Genomic DNA, 18,769 nt, shown 5'->3' on the forward strand with positions numbered 1-18,769 from the left:
ACATATAAAGCTTTTGTTTTTGTAACAGCCACAAACTACAAAAGAAAAAAAATGTCCACCAAGAGAATAACAGGACTCATTGGAAAAGGAGAAATCCTGGACACCTCAGAAACACAGAAACACATTTTTAAGAATTGACTTTTGGAGGATTCTAAAAGACTGACTGATTCCAAAAGAGCTTCTGGAAAATACCAAGTACTAAAGATGAAGAAGAAAAATAAAATGCTGAAGAGATAATTGAGGGAGGAAAGTAAAAAGAATTGTGTGGTGACTGAGTTGACATCAACCATTTTCTCCTATTATCCTCATCACCTAATTAATCTGAATCTATTAACTGATGTGTTTAACCATCCTCTTACCCTAAGATTGCCACTCCCTTTGCTAAACTACCTTTCCATGGGGCAGTTAGACTAGTTCCTTACAAATGTAGCCCCTGGATCAGGTAGGACTCTGCCCTGGAACCATTTACACACTCAAAGAGCTCTTGGGCTGCATGTGGCCCAAGGGCTGCAGGTAGAACAAGCTTGTGATAAAGCTTAGGATGAACAAGCTTGTGGTAAAGGATAGGATGTTGAACATACCAGGAAAGGTATTTTATATTCTTTGTAGCTACTGAAAATGGGAATAATTTCTTCATTTCTTTAACAGCCTTTAAGATTGTTTGCTTTTGGCATACACAAATGCCACTAATTTTGTATGTTGTCTTTGTACCCTAAATTTTTAGGAAAATAGACTTTTTGTTAAGATCTTTAGGCTTTTCTAAATATGAGATCATGTCTTCTGCATACAACGCTAATTTGGCTTCTTGCTTTCCAATTTGGATGCCTTTTATTTCTTTCTCTTGCCTTATTGCTCTGGCCAGGACTTCCAGTATTATGTTAAAAAATGGTTAAAGTGGGCATCTTAGTCTTGTTCCAGATCTCAGATAAAAGGCTTTCAATTTTTCCTCATTCAGTATGATGTTGGCTGTGGGTTTGTCAAAAATAGCCTTTATTATTTTGAGGTGTGTTTCTCTATACCCAGTTTGTGGAGAGTTTTATCATAAGGAGATGTTGAGTTTTATTGAGAGCTTTTTCAACATCTATTGAAAAGATCATATGGTTTCTGTTCTTGGTCCTGCTGATGTGAGGACATGGGGCAACTCATGTTCCCCATATGGATTATGAAGATCACTCTGCACATTTCCTCCTGCACAGTTATTTTTCTGGCCGGGACCACAATGTGGAGCCAAGTGTTCTCTGCTGATTTCATTTTGCAGCTTCCTTGCCTTTACTTTTTCTTCCTCAGTAGCACCCGGCATAGCAAGTGGAATATTCTAGAAACTCAGTAAAAATATTTGAATGAAAGAAAAGAAGAGAATAAATGGGGAGGCCTTGTGTTTTTGGGGGGCTACATATGCCAGAATCTTCTCTTTGGACCTTTCCCAGAGTCTTCCCTCTAGAGGCTCCTGTTGAGCCTCAGAACTTGAAATTGAATAATTTTTTTGAGTGAGGATGATTAGGCCTCTTCTGGATTCACAGAAAAGTGCTGGAAAACCTGATGGGCCCTGGCTTGACTTCTGTCCTCCATGGAAGAGATTTGGGGTCGACTGGAATAGAGGGACTCTGACCCAGACTCCATTCTGCTTCATTCTCTCCTGTAAAGCCCACTCCTTATGGTCCCATAAGGCTCTGACGAGTAAGGAGATGAGATAGAACTGCATAATTTCCAAATAGCAACATTCCCTTGGCATCATACCAAGGTTGCTTTCTTCTGACCTGTCCCTTGTCTTTGCATTATGGATGGACACTCACCACCCACTCTTCCTCCCTAGCACTTCTCACTGGCCTGATTCTGTGCCCCTGGGGTAGGGTGGGGCAGCCCATTGCACCTCAGGCAGCCCAGGGCCTTATGAACTAACAGCCCTACATCCAAGCCCTACATTCCCCAGGGTCTCAGGCACAAGTCCCCAGCCTTTGGTGGACAGAGCTCTGTGAGAGCCAGAGAACCTGGTCCACTGCCCTGCTGCCACCTCCCTCTTCCCTTTTTATTTGGGCCCTATCAGCTCCTCCGGGCCACTCCCTTTTGGTGCCCTGTCCCTTTTCTTCATTGCTCTTGCCTTATCCAGCCCGGATGAGTCCCCAGGCCTCCCCCAACCCCTGGGCTGCTACAAGCACCTCCCTCAGGATCAACTATCTGCTCTCAGAGTGATTTTTCTACTCAGTTTTTTATTGAAGGAAGAAAGAAGGGCAGACCCTGGTTTAAGCAAGATGTTTATGAATCTGACCTGAAATCAGACTTTTTTGAGGACTATAGTGAAGGGGTGGCCTGCCCCTCCATACCTGTGGGTATATCTCATCAGGTGGGATGAGAGACTGAGAAAAGAAATAAGACACAGAGACAAAGGATAGACAAAGAAAAGTGGGCCGAGGGGAGCGACACTTAGCATACAGAGGACCTGCTCTGGCACCGGTCACTGAGTTCCCTCAGTTTTTATTGATTACTATTTTCCCTGTCTCAGCAACAGGAATGTGGTAGGAGAGCAGGGTGATAATAGGGAGAAGGTCAGCAAGAAACCATGTGCGCAAAGGAATCTGTGTCACAAATAAGTTCAAGAAAAGGTACTATGCCTGGATGTGCACGTAGGCCAGATTTATGTTTCTCTCTACCCAAACATCTCAGTAGAGTAAAGAATAACAAAGCAGCATTGCTGCCAACATGTCTCACCTCCCACCATAGGGTGGTTTTTCTCCTATCTCAGAATTGAACAAATGTACAGTTGGGTTTTATACCGAGACATTCAGTTCCCAGGGTCAGGCAGGAGACAGTGGTCTTCCTCTATCTCAACTGCAAGAAGCTTTCCTCTTTTACTAATCCTCCTCAGCACAGACCATTCATGGGTGTTGGGCTGGGGAAGGGTCAGGTCTTTTCCATCCCACGAGGCCATATTTCAGACTATCACATGTGGAGAAACCTTGGACAATACCCGGTTTTCCAGGACAGAGGTCCTTGTGGCTTTCTGCAGTGCATTGTGCCCCTGGTTTATCAAAATGGAGAATGATGATGACTTTACCAAGCATACTACTTGTAAAAATTTTGTTAACGAGGCACATCCTGGACAGCCCTAGATCTCTTAAAACTTGATTCCATGCAACACATGTTTTTGTGAGCTCAAGGTTGGGGCAAAGAGGTTGGGGTAACGTTACAGATTAACAGCATCTCAGGGCAAAGCAATTGTTCGGGGTACAGGTCAACATGGAGTTTCTTATGTCTTCCCTTTCTACACAGACACAATCACAGTCTGATTTCTCTTTTCTCTACATATTACCCTTTTCTTTTTGACAAAACTGCCGTCGTCATTATAGCTTGTTCTCACTGGTCGCCGTCTCTCCAGAGCTGCTGGATACACCTGTAGACTAAGAACAGACAAAACAGACACAGAAGGATTAATACAAAATTTGCAATAGTGGAACTTCCTATAGTTTTAATTCAAGTGACAGGGTTAAGATTTGTGAGGCCATCAGCAGCTTTCATGATTGGCTCAGTTCCTGTCACCAGATTTAAATGGGCTTTTCATGCCTCAAAAATTTGTTCTTTTAATTTTGAAATATCTAAAGTAAGATTATCTTCTCTTCCTTGTAGATGGCATCTAACCATGTCTCAGACTCATTATAGGCTTCGGGTGTAATACAAAAACCTGAAGTATTTCAGTCACACAGTAACTGAAAAAGATATCCCATGCTCATGAGCCTATCTCCCATCCAAATGACAGTTTGTCTAAGATCATTAATTTGGTATGCTAATTTTTGATCTATTTGGGTTTGAGAATTCCACAATTTTGAGGAATTCTTTTGCCAATTATTTACATATTTGGCAGTTTGAACAGAGGAATGTAAAGCAATTCCAGCAGCCGCAGGAGTAGCTGTAACTGCAATAAGACCCATAATCACTGCAGTCAATGCAAAAATGAATCTTTTGGATCTAGTTAGAACTCCTTTTAATACTTCTGTTAAAATATGGACAGATGGGAAACCTCCCATAGTCGGTCCATGGACACAGGGATCCACACGCCCTCTCTTGCCCTCACCAGCAGAATACGGTGCTGCCAATCAAAAGTTGAATCAATGCAGGTAAAAAATCTACAATTTTCACAGGTTATAGTTTGAGAATCTGGTTTAATAACTATGTTTCCTACAACTAGCATATAAGGGGGTTTTACACAACCTTGCAAAGGAATTGTCAGATTGGAATTTAGGTTAATAGTATAATATGGCTTACGACTTCTTGTTCCCTCAGCTTGATTTTCAGAACAAATTCTAATGTGGTGCAAGGCCACAGTAAGCTTTCATAATTCTGGATGTTTAGGATGAGTAACATGACTAACTAACTTTGGTCGAGGTGATGAAATTTTCTTTTCACCCCATCTCCATGGATAGGGTGATTCTAACTTTCTCTAAACCTGGTCCAGCATTCCAGTTAAATCACTATCATAGGCCGAATTAGTGGGCCAGACAGATGGAGCCTGTGAGCATGAGTGAGTCTGGCCCATACGATTATTATATAATTGGCCTCAAGGGGCCCAGTCTCTAATAGTTCCAAATTCATTGTTTTGTAATACCACCACAGTATCAGCCACACATTCTTCCCAAACTAAGGCTTTTGGGTCTTTTGATTCTTTGGGAATTTCCTCGGGGCAAGGCTTCCCCTCAGGCCTAAATTTTAATGATCTTTGATAAGAAGAGTACTGTAAATTACTTATCTGTGACCCGAGTGACATTCTGCTTATAATACAATAAGTAAATCTACTGGTGACACTGACAGTAGGTACTTTTACCAACCAATTTTGGGTTGTAGGCATTAAGCATCCTGATGCCTTCTGCAGGCTAATAGGAGGATAATAATACCCAATGGAAAGGTTTATCATCATTCCTTCTTCTTCAGGTTGGGCAGGGCCTCGGTCATCAGTGGGGCCTGGTACCCATGCATTATTATTAACATATACTTCAATAGGATTGTCCATCCAAGTGACTGCCTGAATTAAGGGCGGGAAAGGCACATAGGCACAGTAAGTATAATTAGCTGCAGCTGCTCCTGCAGTCACATGGAGACTTACCACCATTGATACAATCATCAAAGCTGCAAGCAGCATAGTCTCTGGAGTTTGTGTTACCCTTGTATTCCTCAGGCTTTTTTTAGTTAACTGTGTCAGCTTCTTTAGTTGGGTCCAGGTCAGCAGCTCCACTTCCTTGGTGGATGGCAACTTCTTCAGTAAGTTGTAGGTACCTAAACTGGAAGCTGGTTTTTCCTGGGGAAATACAAGAAAAACCTCTCCCCCATGTTATCACCTTTCCTATTTCCCATGTTTTATTTTTGTTGTCTTTTCACTAAATCAGTTTTCCTTCATGTGGGCTGGTTCTTTTTTCCCAGTAAAATGTTGTTCTGCAGAAGTAGTGGGCTGATTTCTATAAATGTTAAAAAAAATATAGTATAGAGTGCTAGATTAAGTTGCATCTGGGGAGTGTTATACTCCTTACTGTCTTTTTCCTTTTTTTTTCACCAATTGAGCTTTGAGTGTTTTATTAGTTTTTTCAATTATGGTCTGTCCTTGGGAATTATAGGGGATTCCTGTTGTATGTGTAATTTTCCAATGATTTAAGAATTTTTGAAATGCTTTATTACAGTATCCTGGCTCATTATCTGTTTTAATTTTTTTCTGGAACTCCCATGACAGCAAAACAAGGTAATAAATGTCTTTTAACATGGGAAATACTTTCTTCTGTTGGGCAGGTTGCCCATACAAAATGTGAATAAGTATCAACTTTCACATGGACAAATGACAATTTTCCAAATGAAGGTACATGTTTGACATCCATTTGCCATAACGCATTAGGACATAGACCTCTGGGATTAACTCCTGCCTCCTGAGTGGGCAGGTGTAGGACTTGACACTGAGTACAATGCCGTACTATATTTTTTGCCTGTTTCCATGTGATATCAAATTTGTTTTTTAGTCCTGTTGCATCTACATGAGTCAGGGCATGAACTTATTTTGCTTCCATGAATGAAGACAACACTATCAAGTCAGCTTGTTCATTTGCTTTAGTTCAAGGCCTGGTATATTAGTATGTGCTCGAATATGAGTAATATAAAATGGGAAATTTCTTTTTCTTACAGTTTGTTGTAACAAATTAAACAGCTGATTTAACTGATCATCCATACTATGTTTGATTAGGGCTGTCTCAATATCCTTTGTAGCCTGTACTACATATGCAGAATCTGATACAATGTTAATAGGCTGATTAAAATCTTATAACTCTGAACTGACAGAAACCAACTCTGCTCTTTGAGCTGAGTGATACTGAGTTTAAATGACTCGTTCTTTTGGCCTGGTGTAAGCCACTTTGCCATTGCTGAAACCATCAGTAAACACCACCAGAGCATTTTCTAAAGGTTTATGTCTGGTAATTTTAGGTTAAATTCAAGTAGTCAATTTTAAAAACTGGAAGATTTTTGTTTTTGGGTAATGATTATTAATAATTCCCACAAAATCAGCAAGACCAATCTGCCATGCACCAGTATTGATAAAGGCTTGTCTAACCTGTCCCTTGTTTAAAGGAACAATGATTTTATCTGGGTCACTTCCACACAATTTTATTACTTGTAATCTCGCCTGACCAATTAATGTAGCCATTTGATCCAAGTACAATGTAAAAGTCTTAATCATACTGTGAAGAAGGAAAGATCACTCCACAAGATCTGTATTTTGAACAATAACACCTGTTGGAGAATGTGCAGTAGCAAAAATCAAAAGTTGGAGTGGAGCTAAGTGATCTATTCTATTTACTTGTGCTGACCGAATTTTTTCTTCAATTAACTCAATTTCTTTAGTTGCCTCTGGAGTTGATGTTCTTTTACTATTCAATTCTGGATCCTTTCTCAAGATAGAGAACAAATTTGACGTGGCATAAGTAAGAATGCCTAGATTTGGCCAAATCCAATTAATACCTCCTAGCAATTTTTGAAAGTCATTTAATGTTTTCAATGTGTCTTTTCTTATCTCTATTTTTTGTGGTTTAACTTTTCTTTCCTCTACCTGCATTCCCAAGCAATGGAAAGGAGTAGAGATTTGAATCTTATCAGATGCTTTTGTCAGTCCTGCATTTGCAATCTCTGTCTGCAGAAATGTGTAAGAGTCAATTAATTTGTCTCTCATTTCTGCAGTACACAAAATATCATCAACATAATGAATGATATAACAGTCTGAAAACTTGTCTCTAACTGGCTGAAGAGCTTGAGCTACAAAAGTCTGACAAATAGTTGGACAATTAAGCATTCTCTGAGGCAACACTTTCCACTGAAACCTGGTGGCTGGTTCTGTATTATTTATGGCTGGTATAGTAAAAGCAAATTTTTCCAAATCCTGTTTTGCTAGAGGAATGGTAAAAAAGCAGTCCTTCAGATCAATTGTAATTAAAGGTCAATCTTTGCGGATCATGGCCAGAGAAGGCAACCCAGGTTGGAGAGCCCCCATAGGTTGAATTACAGCATCGACGGCTCTTAAATCAGTTAGCATGCGCCATCTGCTGGATTTTTTTGTGAGTTACAAACACAGGAGAATTCTAAGGTGAAAATGAAGGCTGAATATGTCCCTTTTCAAATTGTTCTTTTGTTCATAACTGTAAAGCCTTCAGCTTTTGTTTTGGTAGTGGCCACTGATTTACCCATACAGGTTTTTCTGTTTTCCAAGTTAATGGAATGGGTTTTGGAGGTTCTACAGTGGCCAATCCTAAAAAGGATATCCTATTCCTTTTCTTTCTTGATGTCCCTCAGCCTCATTTGGGACTTTAATGTCATCTCCATTTTTGAATCGTCCTTTGCCAGGGAGATATCCCATTTTAGTCATGATTTTTTGACTCGTGGTGCTGTATAGGGAGTCTGGGTTAGTAATCTCTGCATGCCATTGTTGTTGCAAGTCTTGGCCCCATAAATTAATTGGAATAGAAGTAATCATAGGTTGAACTGTACTTTCTTGATTATCAGGTCCTAGACAATGTAAAATCATGGCACTTTGATACACTTCTGAGGCGGCGTCCACACTGACAACTCCTGTAACAGGCTTTTGTTTAGGCCATTTTTTTGGCCATTGATTTAAGACGATGATAGAAACATCAGCCCAAGTATCCACAAATCCTTCAAACTGCTTTCCCTGAATAGTGACTGCTCACACAGGTCTATTCTCTGAGAACTGACTAGCCCAATGAGTGGCTTTTCCAGCAGGGTTGGCACTTTCAAATCCTCCTGTTCTTTCCATTTTGTTTTCTCCAATTTTAATATGAGGCAAAAGCAATAATTGAGCAATTCTATCACCTGGATTGTCACTCCAGGGAATAGTGGGCTGATCACTAACTGAATTTCCCCTTTAAAATTGGAATCAATTACGCCAGTACGAATTTGGACTCCCTTCAAATTTAGACTTCATCTCCCTAAAACAAGGCAGTGGGCCATATACCCCTGTAGAAATCTTTTTGGGGGGGGTCTCTCCAGGGAGTAAAGAAACCTTTTGAGTGGAACATAAGTCTACTGCTGCACTGCCTGCTGTGGCGGGGGACTGCTGTTGTATTGTTGTACTGACTCCCTGAAGTGGTGGTATTTGCTGTGGGGGTTGCTGTCTCTGAAAACCCTGAGGAACAAATGGCTGAATCGGGAATGCCCCAGTTTGCTGTAGGGCCTTAGGCTGGCCCCTCATCCTGTTCTCCAACAATAGTTGCCCAATTTTATCAAATTTGGAATGACATTGATTAGCTCAGCGTTTTCGTTTTCCACATCTTGGACACAGGCCAGGTAGCTCCTTATTTTCACTCTGTTTATTTAAGACTGGGCAGTTCTTTTTAGATGACCTATTTGACCACAATTATAACATTTTCCCCCAAATCTCCTAACTGTCCTCCTAAAGTGACTCCCGTCATTGCTTGAGCCATTAGCATTGCCTTAGGCATAGCTCCTCCAATCCCAGCACAAGCTTTAACATATTTTGTAATTACATCATCTCCTGCTGGACCTTTTCCTTTTAATGGCTTTATGGCTGATTGACATTCTGGACTTGCATTTTGATAAGCCATTATTTCTACAATAACTTTTTGGGCATTGTCATCTGAAATAGATTATTGAGTGGCATCTTGCAACCTTGCTACGAAGTCTGGATGTGGCTCTTTACAGCCTTGTCTAATTGAATTAAAAGAAGTGCAAGCTGTTCCTGGGTTCTGAATTTTTTCCCAGGCCCTGAGGCAAATAGTCCTTAGTTGTTCAATAGCCTCATTCTGCATTACTGATTGTTGGCTAATTGTGCTCCAATTTGGACCTGCTCCTAGCAATTGATCTGTATCTTTATTAACAGCAGGATAAGTAGCCTGATTTTTTCATACCTGTTCTTGTACTCCATCAGTCCATCAAGTTTTAAATTGTAGGAACTGAGGGTGAAAGGGAAGATTTAGCCAAAATTTCTCAGTCATAAAGAGTAAGTCTATTTCCATGAGCAATGGAATCTAACAATGTTCTCATATAAGGGGAGTTGGGTCCATATTGTTTAACTCCTTCCTTCATTTGTTTTAACATTTTCGTGGTGTAAGATTCATATCTAGCCTCAATTTGGACAGACGCTCCTGCTTGCCCCCCTTTACTGGCCGGTATTGGTTGTAAAATTACCGGGAACTACCATGCCTCAAGATCTCCTTGTTTTCTGGTTTTATCAATGATTTCATGCAGTGTACTACCTAGTACACTAGGTGGTGATGTAGGATTAAACACCACTGCCATGGGTTGCTGGTAAGGTGCCCTGCTATTTGGCAGGGGACACACCACTTGAGGTCTGTATTGAACCTCTGGAGATGGCTGATACTGAAGTTCAGTTGGTTGGCAGTATTGATAAACTACCAGTTGTTGGGTCTTATTTTCTACTGGCTGGTGTTGTGGATACTGTATCTGAATTGGCATTGTTGGGATAGAGACTCTATCCTTTTCTACTTGATATTCTCTTGCGGTTTGCACTTGTCAAACCTGCATTTGAGGTTGTAATGTTATAGGCATCTGAACCACTGGAGGAGGAGTTGATGGCCATTGTGGCTTAGGTTCTGATTGCCCCAATTATTCTGGACTTCCTTCCCCCAATTTTGAAGATTCAGGATCTATTACCTCCTGGAATTGATTGTAGTCAATATTTTGCGTTGACCAAGCCATTACAGACTCTGCTTCATTTTTACAATGTGAACTTTCCATTCCTTTCTGGGATTTTGTCCCTGTCTTTTCTTCACAATCTATTACATGGCTTTCAGGAGTATCAGAAACTGAAATACTATCTTTTTCTATTTCAAATAGTTCTAAAGTTCCTTAATAATGGCCCAATCATTCCATACTGTAAGTGTGATGATTTTACCTTCCCTACTTGCTTGTTTTAATTCTTTGACAATTTTTTCCCAATCTTTTAGATCTAAAGTTCCCTGTTTTGGAAACCATGGGCAGAATTGTTCTATTGTTTGACACAGCATAATTAGATTTTCTGTAGAAGCTCTAACTCCCCCTCCTTAGAATAATTTTAATGAAGCTGAGATAAGAGGCATAGTTACTTTAAGTTTGTACGATTGTTACCCTGGGTTCCTCCGAGTGCACAGGCTTCCCAAAAGACTGACTGTGGATGTACTCGGGAATCTCTCATTGACTGTCCTCAATGCTCACGTTTTTAGCATACCTTCACCCTCAAGAAAGGCCCCATGTTGGGCACCAGATGAAGGGAGCCAGCCCCTCCAAACCTGTGGGTATTTCTCATCAGGTGGTTTGAGAGACTGAGAAAAGAAATAAGACACAGAGACAAAGTATAGAGAAACAAAAATGGGCCCAGGGGACTGGTGCTCAGCATATGGAGGACCTGCACTGGCACCAGTCTCTGAGTTCCCTCAGTATTTATTGATTACTATTTTCACTATCTCTGTAATTGGAATGGGGCAGGAGAGCAGGGTGATAGTGGGGAGAAGGTCAGCAAGATAACATGTGAGCAAAGGAATCTGTGTCACAAATAAGTTCAAGGGAAGATACTATGCCTGGATGTGCACATAGGCTAGATTTATGCTCCTCTCCACCCAAACATCTCAGTGGAGTAAGAGTAACAAAGCAGCATTGCTGCCAACATGTCTTGCCTCCTACCACAAGGCAGTTTTTCTCCTATCTCAGAATAGAACAAATGTACAATCAGGTTTTATACTGAGACATTCAGTTACCAGAGGCAGGCAGGAGACAGTGGCCTTCCTCTTATCTCAGTGGCAAGAGGCCTTCCTCTTACTAATCCTCCTCAGCACAGACCCTTCATTGGTGTCAGGCTTGGTGGAAGGTCAGGTCATTCCCATCCAATGAGGCCATATTTCAGTCTATGATGTTGCGGGAAACCTTGAACAATACCTGGCTTTCCAAGGCAGAGGTCCCTGTGGGTTTCTGCAGTACATTGTGCCCATGGTTACTTGAGAATGGAGAATGGTGATGACTTTTATCAAGCATACTGCCTGTAAACATTTTGTTAGCACAGCACATCCTGCATAGCCCCAGATCCCTTAAACCTTGATTCTACACAACACATGTTTCTGTGAGCTCAAATTTGGGGCTAAAGTTACAGATAAACAGCCTCTCAGGGCAAAGTCAGGGTACAGATCAAAATGAAGTTTCTTATGTCTTCCTTTTCTGCATAGACACGGTAACAGTCTGATCTCTCTTTCTTTTCCCTGCATACACTAGGCTTTTTCTTTAGTCTGCTAGATGTGGGAAGGGTGTTAAGAAAAGATCTCTCATCAATATGACCTAGCCCCCAAAAAGCATGCTTGATTTTTCAATGTGGTAAAGAAATATTTAAACCACGTTTCATGTCTATATGATTATTAGTAGTTATATATTATATTGTTTTGTTTTGTTTTTGAGATGGAATCTCGCTCTGTCACCAGGCTGGAGAGTGGTGGCACAATCTCGGTTCACTGCAACCTCCACTTCCTGGGTTCAAGCAATTCTCCTGCCTCAGCCTCTCTAGTAGCTGGGAGTACAGTCATGTGACACCATGCAAAGCTAATTTTCGTATTGTCAGTGGAGACAGGGTTTCACCTTGTTGGCTAGGATGGTCTTGATCTCTTGATGTTGTGATTCACCTGCTCCAGCCTCCCAAAGTGCTACTATTACAGGCATGAGCCACCACACCCGGCCATATTTATATATTATTAGTAGTATTTTGCTAAAAGGGAACTTTGATTTCTTTATAAGACACAACAATTTAATTAAGGAAGGACCACTGCCCACCATGAGGTAGGTATGGGTTGGTGATGCCCTGAGGCTCCAGGTAATCAGTGATGTGAATGTACCCTTCCAAAGCAGGGATCATTCCTTGTGCAGTGAATCTGTTTCCCAGCACAGCTAATGGTCAGAAATGGATTCTTCTGGATCTGCCCATTAGGACTGAACAGGGTCTCAGCATCTAGTTAGCAGGGAGGGACCCTGAGAAGGGGCTTTACTTGAGTGACTCACACTCATTGCACACATAGAATGTTCCAGGCCCTGTGTGTGCATCTTGTGTGTATTAACCCACTGGTCAGCCACAGAAGAAAGCAAGGAGGTAACAGATTTGTAAAGAGAAGTAAAGAACAGGAGGGATTGATAAAAATGAGGAAATTTCATCTGGATGCCTGACTTCCTAGGGCAGGACCCCATTAAAAATACAGCTCAGTGCTTTTAATTTTTCTTTTTTTCTTTTTCTTTTTCTTTTTTTTTTTTTTTTTTGAGACAGAGTCTTGCTCTGTTGCCCAGGCTGGAGTGTAGTGGTGTTATCTCAGCTCAGTGAAACCTCTGCCTCCCGGCTTCAAGTGATTCTTCTGTCTCAGCCTCCAAAATAGCTGGGAATACAAGTGCCCACCACCATGCTTGGCTAATTATTTTTTTGGCTCCGAGTGTCACCCTGCCATCCAGGTTGGAATGAAGTGGCACGATCTGGAGATCTCAAGTACATGGACCAGAGAGGATGCAGGAGTTTGTTTATCTTGGGCTGTGGGTGCATGGGAAGTAGGTAGGGCTCCTGTGACCACAAACCCAAGGCCTCTGGGATCAGGAGGTAACAACAAGGGCCAGGACCTACCCCGGGGCCTGTGCTTGCAGGGACCCTCGCTCTCATTTGTATGTGGGGTGCCTGAGTGATTTGAGATTCCTCACCCATCCCCATTGGCTCTTCTAGGGGAGATGCATCTATAACACCTGTAGGTAACCCTGTGTAGGAAAAGATTGCAGAACCCACATGGGCCCATGCTGAGTGAGGCTTTCTCCAGGTGGGCACAAAAACCCCTAGCTCCCCAGCCACTGCCAGAGCTTGGGGTTGGGGGCCCCACATGGAGGCAAATGCAAGGATCATTGGCAAAGGCAGGGCTGAGTGAAAGGAGAAGAGGAGCACATGGAAAAGACTCAGGGGTCTCTGACAGTTCCAGGACCAGAGGCACTTGGGAGTGGGAGAGGCATGACTGGGAGATAGGTCCAGGGCTTTTTCTGAGCCCTGAGGCCCCAGCAGGTTTACCTCCCTCCCAAGATTTCTCTGGGCTATTGTGCATGGGAGTCAGGGCTGGCTCCGCTGCAACCCTGTGGGAAGGGCATAGATCCCTCAGGGTCTAAAGTTCAACTTTACACATTATCCTCAAATGAGGGCTTTTACCCAGCGACCTCTTGTCCGCAGATCCCATGTCTTCTTGCTGGACTCCCAGAGGAAGTTGTCCTATCTGGTTCATGGGATGTTCCACTTTTCTCTTCCATGGAACCAGCTCTGTCAGGCAGAGTTGTACCTTTCTAGGTGGCCGCACACACACACACACACATGCTTACCATGTGGTGATTGCAGTGATGCCCACTGGGCCTGGAGTTCTTCCATAGCACCCAGCTGAAAAAAGCCTCACCTAAGGCAAAGAAGAGACGTGGCTTGGACAAAAAAATACTTACTACATTCCAGGTGCAGCCTTATCATCTCTAAGGTTCGGCCAGGGGAACCTGGGAAGGGATGGCCCCTGCACTGGGACCTGTCCTAGGCTCTGCCATCATCCTGGCAGCCTTGGAAGACCAGAAGGGTCAGATGTTCTGAAAGCCAGGCAGCGTCACCACCCAGAAGTCCAGGGTGCCTCTTTAGGTCCAGAGCAGCAGCTGTGGAGTTTCCTGCTTTGTCCCTTGCCATGTTCACCAACATCACTCAATATGAATTGGGGAAAATTTCTTAATTACTGCTGGGTCTCTCTGCATTGTGGCCATGTTCTGAAGTCCAGGAGAGATGGACTGATGGCCTTGGGATGCATAAAATGATGCCAGCCCCATCAGCTCAGGCTGGGGGAGAAAACGGAGGCTCAGGAATATTCTAGAGAGCCTAAGCAAGGGCCTCATAGGAGCTTTGGAATCCCATTGTGGATTCTGGGACTGGAGAATAGGTCAGGTTATTTCCTGAGATGGGTTTCGAAGGTTGCTCTAAGCTTGGCAGCAGATGAGCACCTCGAGAAGAACTGGTGACAGGACATGGTAGAAAAGACCCCAAGTGCAGAATTCTCACTGGGGTCCTGGGGGTGCTGCTGCACCCCTTGAAATGGGCAGGAAGAAGAAGTCAGTGAGCCAGTTCTTTCCAATATTTAGCTTGTTGAACAGCTTGGGGGTTCCACTGGGCGCCTCACCTGAGGGGTTTGCCAATCATTTGCTGCCAGAACATGGGCAGGTTTTTCTCTGGCCAAGTCTCAGGTTTATCAGGTTAAAAATGGGGAAAATAGCAATGTGCCTTAGATTCTCCATGAGTGAGAGCTGAGATCCAGTATGATCGGTACCAGCTCTCTGTTGTGCCTCGTGGATGCTCAGTGAACACAGATTCTCACAACCATTATTGGTGCTGCGCTCACCCTCAGCCTCTGGTTTACAAAGTGGGGCATGGGAAGTAGAAGCCTCACTGGGCTCAGGTGATCCTCCCACCTCAACTTCCCGGGCAGCTTGGCCTACAGGTGCACACTGCCTACCCCCGGCTAATATCTTGTATTTTTATTAGAGACAGGGTTTCATTACATTGCCCATATTCCTCACAAACTCCTGAGCTCTAGTGCTCTGCCTTTCTTGGCTTCCCAAAGGGCTGGGATTGGAGGCCTGAGCTTGCTTTCTTTCTTTCTTTCTCTTTCTTTCTTTCTTTCTTTCTTTCTTTCTTTCTTTCTTTCTTTCTTTCTTTCTTTCTTTCTTTCTTTCTTTCTTTCTTTCTTTCTTTCCTTCCTTCCTTCTTTCTTTCTTTCTTTCTTTCTCTCTCTCTTCTTTCTTTCTTTTTTCTTTTCTTTCTTTCTCACTCTCCTTCCTTCTTTCTTTCTTTCTCTTTCTTTCTTTCTTTCTTCTCCTTCCTTCCTTCCTTCCTTTCTATCTTTCTTTCTTTCTTTCTTTCTTTCTTTCTTTCTTTCTTTCTTTCTTTCTTTCTTTCTTTCTCTTTCTTGCATGCTTGCTTGCTTTTTCTTTTGTTCTTTTTTCAGACAGTGTCATGTGGTCACACAGGATGGAGGGCAGTGGCGCCATCTCAGCTCACTGCAACTTTCACATCCCGGGTTGAAGCGATTCTCCTGCCTCAGCCTTCTGAGTAGCTGGGAGTGCAGGCATCTGCCACTACACTCGGCTAATTTTTTGTATTTTTAGTAGAGACAGAGTTTCACCGTAGTAGCCAGAATGGTCTCCATATCCTCACCTCATGATCAGCCCATCTTGTCCTCCCAAAGTGCTGACATTACAGGCATGAGCCACTGTGCCTGTGTCTGAGCTTTCTTTGTAGGCCTAATGGTGATGCTCTGATAAGAATCTCTGTGTTCAATATTAGCAACAGGAAAGGACTCTAAGAAGGAAGAAAAATGAATTATCAAATTAAAGTAGGAAGGGAGTCAGTGAGATTAAGATTTGGATGAAGGGTCCTGGAAAATGACTGGGGCCAATGGCTGCTGGGAAATGTTCCACTGTGGGAAGATCCCAGAGTCTAAAGAAAAGGTTTCCAGATGATGGCACCATGACAGGGACAAATGAACTGTTGTACATTTCTTTCTCACATCCTGTAGAGCCCACAGTTTCTACCTGTGTGGCTTCCAGCTTGGGAAAGTCTCCCTTCCCAGGTCTGGCCCCAATCTTCTCTCTGGCCTCTGCTCCAGCTCACATTCTCAGATTCCATCTTTGCAAGCTGCTTTTCTGAGAGGAGCCCATCATTTTTGTGGGTAAACACACTTTACCTTCTAGTAGGGCCAAGACTGTACCTGTCCTCTGTGTTCTCAAAGCCAATGTTTTGGTTTAAGAGTCTGCCCTATCTCTTTTGATGATTCTCCTTTTAATTTCTGAACTCAATCTAGGGTGGGTGAGATGGCTGACGCCTGTAATCCCAGCACTCTGGGAGTCCGAGGTGGGGAGATCACTTGAGGTCAAGTGTTCAAGACCAGCCTGGCCAACATGGTGAAACCCCATCTCGACTAAGAATACAAAAATTAGTGGGCATGTTGGAGTGCTCATGTAATTCCCAGCTACTCAGGAGGCAGAGGTGAGAGAATTGCTTGAACTCAGAAGTTTGAAGTTGCAGTGAGCTGAAATCGTGCCACTGCACTCCAGCCTTGATGACAGGTGGAGGCCCAGTCTGAAAATCAATCAAACAATTAATAAATCAACTCAATCTTGACAAAAGACTTTCAGTCCTGACATCTAGATGCCCACAAGATAACCACCATGTTTTATATTGTCTTGTTTCCTTTCCAGGTTCCCATTAGAACACCTAGTCTCATTCTGCTAAGTCCCCACCTCATTTGGTCACTTTGTCCTGATTTCCTTCAGTGAAGCCTTGACTTAGTCTTGAGATAGATCACACCCTCAGTGCTTCCTTTCCTCTACCTGAATGTCCATATGATCTGCTGTGTTAGATAGCATAAACCCCAAGCGACCATTCGATATACACAGCTTTTTATTCTGTTTTCTTGGGAATGACATCACTATCTTCTTCAGGCTATTATAGCTCTGAAACATTTTGACAATTTTGATGGGACAAACATCCTCCAATAAGGACATCTTAATTTTTTTTTTGTCTTATATTGGGAACAGATTAATCCCTTCCCTGTATCACTATGAAAGTCATCTATTAGCCAAACTTCATCAGTATTTGGGGAATAAATGAATGAATGAGTTTTGGACTTTCACCCTATTATTTCTTCTTTTACTTCCATAAATGTGTATCTAATTCAATCAGTTAGTCAGAAGAAAGCTGAAAACTCAATCAGGATTAACTGGGTGGGACTACAAGATCTAATCAGGTATCACTTTTTGATTGGAAGCTGGTGATTGAGAAGGGAAGGGTGGTGTTAGAAAGGTGTATAAATCTCCTGAGGGTACACAGAAGAGACCCACAGCACTCATACCTGAAGCTACTGCTTGGTTCTCTGAGAGGTCCCAGGACTCTGCAAAGTGAGTCCAGTGCTGGTAAGTCACCACCTTCTTAGGGTCATGCCCATTTGATCTGCAGCCAGCCAGTCAGGGATGGTGATGCACATCCCAAAGTGGCACAGAATATTTTTCTGTCTGTTTTGTAAGATGAACAGATTTAGGCTTTCATTTTTCCTCTAAATGTAGTTTTGTCTTCATCCATCAAATTGTGATTTATGCTTGGTTTTTGTCATTTTAACATTCTTAGCTAAGCATGTTTTTAAAAAATATATTAAAAATTTACATTTAAATGAATTTTTATTTCTTGACATTTGAAGTTATTTGCTTTCGTGCCCTTCAATTACAGTTCATAGACTTGGTGTTATTGTGATTCTCCAAGTGTGCTTTCATTTTCATGAAATCCTTAAAGGTATCCCACATACCAATCTCAAGAGTGCAGTTTTGCTCAGATCATGGGATTTATTTTTGCTGCTAGGATCCGTCCAAAGGTGGGTAATCGTGAGTATGTGGAAGTGATGTGTATTGGAACCTTCATCTTGGAGTTACAGTGCTCTAGAATAGCATCGTAGCAGTTTTACAGTTTGTGGTTAATTTTCTTTTTTTTTTTTTTTGAGATGGAGTTTCCCTATTGTTGCCCAGGCTGAAGTGCCATGGTGCGATTTGGGCTCACTGAAACTTCTGCCTCCCGTTTACATGTGATTCTCCTGCTTAAGCCTCCTGAGTAGCTTGGATTACAGGCGCTCACCACCATGCCCAGCTAATTTTTGCATTTTTAGTAGACACGGGGTTTCACATGTTGGCCATGCTGGCCTCAAACTCCTGACCACAGGTGATCTGCCCACCTTGGACTCCCAAAGTGCTGGGATTACAGGAGTAAGCCACTGCACCCGGCTACAGTTAGCATTTCTACACATACATTCCAAATGCTGTGGAAAACGATCACACCACTTTTACAGTTCCAGTGAATTACTTTTTTTTTCTGGGATGTATTCTGACTCTGTCACCCAGACTGGAGTGCAGGGCACTGAGCTGGGCTCCCTGGAAACTCTGCCTGTGGGGTTCAAGTGATTCTCCTTCCTCTGCCTCCAGAGTAGCAAGGATTACAGTCATGCATGACCACACCTGGCTAATATTTAAATTAATTAATTTGTCAGTTTGCTTATTTTTTAGTCAGAATCTGACTCTGACACCCAGGCTGGAGTGCAGTGGTGTGATCTCAGCTCACTGCAACCTCTGCCTTCTGGAGTCAAATGATTCTTAATTTTTTTATATTTAGTAGAGACATGGTTTCATTATGTAGGCCAGGCTGTTCTCTAACTCCTGA

At 42.5% G+C, this 18,769-nt stretch overlaps 1 pseudogene; it reads right to left on the reverse strand.

The window, feature by feature from the left end:
* Positions 1-418: 418 nt before the first annotated feature.
* On the reverse strand, positions 419-5,014 carry LOC129058079 (endogenous retrovirus group K member 7 Env polyprotein-like; annotated as a pseudogene).
* Between the last annotated feature and the right edge of the window lie 13,755 nt (positions 5,015-18,769).

Source organism: Pongo abelii, chromosome 1 (genome assembly GCF_028885655.2).
Source record: "Pongo abelii isolate AG06213 chromosome 1, NHGRI_mPonAbe1-v2.0_pri, whole genome shotgun sequence".
NCBI lineage: Eukaryota > Metazoa > Chordata > Mammalia > Primates > Hominidae > Pongo > Pongo abelii.